Below are 1549 nucleotides of genomic sequence, written 5' to 3' on the forward strand. Positions count from 1 at the left end.
TAATTCCCTCTTATTGCCTTAATGAAAGAACAATAGCATACAGCCAAACAACATCTGAAAACCATTTACTAAAGTGTAAGCACAGAAGCAGTTTTCTGCCAAGGAATGCACACACATAAAATCATTGGTAGCTTGTAAAATGTCACGTAAAAAAATCTATTTTTTTATTTGCCCTTTACTGTAATTTTTCCTTACACTGGTTGTATTTTTTATTAAACCCAGTTGTTCAAAAAAAAAATCCCAGATATGTCACTATGCAAATATCATGCCATTAGGCTACTTACCCCAATATGTAATCAATATAGCTGTTTTTTTTAGGTGTATGTAAAAAAACAAAACAATTGAAAGCATGTTTTATGATGGGAACATGCAGTGAATGCTCTGCCTGTAATAAAACAAGGCAACAGTAAACATGTCGTCCCCCATGAATGATGCAGCGCACCCCCAATTGCAATATTGCGTGTACCCACAAATGATCCATTATTATTGACCAGATACTCAAGTGGCCGCTCTAACAATGAAAATAAATGTCTCCAAAAAGGGAAGGCAGTTAGCCTGGGTACCAGGCCAGGGCTTGACATTCAGGTAAATTTGCCAGTGGCACACCGGGCCAAGATCACAGGAAAGCAAGTTCTATTCAATTGTGGGTGATTTCATGTTTCATTTGCAGTCTGGGCAAGTATCTTATATTATAGCCAACCATAAAATCTGATATTTACACTGTTTGTTTGGAGAGAAAAAATATAAAACCATCCCCCCTCTCAATGATGACATATAGCCTATATTAAACTGTTTAAGATGTAATATTACCCAGAAATGAGCTCAATAACAAATTGATGAAAAGCAATATCTTTAGGTACATAGTCCATGTTAATCAGGCAGGTGTGCTATTTTAGCAATAAGCCTTATCACCTGTCTGGATGCAGCATCGTGACTACATGGCTGAAGCATGTTGCTCCTCTGCATCGTTTACCACAATGGGCTAATCATTAGCTAGATCGCAGACTCTACATATGATCTTGTTGCTTGTTTAATGTCCTAAAAAAAACTCTCACTGGCACTAATAAAATCATGGGATTTTATTAGTGCAGTGTAATTGTGTGAATTGTACAATGACTAATAGGTCTACCATTTATGCATTGGAATGGCTGACACACTTCCCGTGGTTATGGAAGGGCTAAAGGCTGGAGCTACTTCTTACAAGGAACGGGACATGGACACATACAAGAAGCCCGCTATGACCTCCGTCGAGACATCAAGCATGCAAAAGGACAATACAGGAGGAAGGTGGAGTCCTATTACACCGGCTCCGACGCTCGTCGTATGTGGCAGGGCTTGCAGATGGATCACAAAGGGAAACCCGTGAGATGCCCAGTGATGCAGAACTCCAAAATGAACTAAATGCCTTTTATGCTTGCTTTGAGTAATACGACACTGAGTCTTGCGTGAAAGCTTCCATTGTTCCGGATGACTGTGTGATCTCGCTCTCGGTGGCCGATGTGAGTAAAACTTTTTAAAAGGTTAATACTCGCGAAGCTGCCAGGCCAGA

This window comes from Oncorhynchus mykiss, chromosome 1 (genome assembly GCF_013265735.2).
Source record: "Oncorhynchus mykiss isolate Arlee chromosome 1, USDA_OmykA_1.1, whole genome shotgun sequence".
Classification (NCBI taxonomy): Eukaryota; Metazoa; Chordata; class Actinopteri; order Salmoniformes; family Salmonidae; genus Oncorhynchus; species Oncorhynchus mykiss.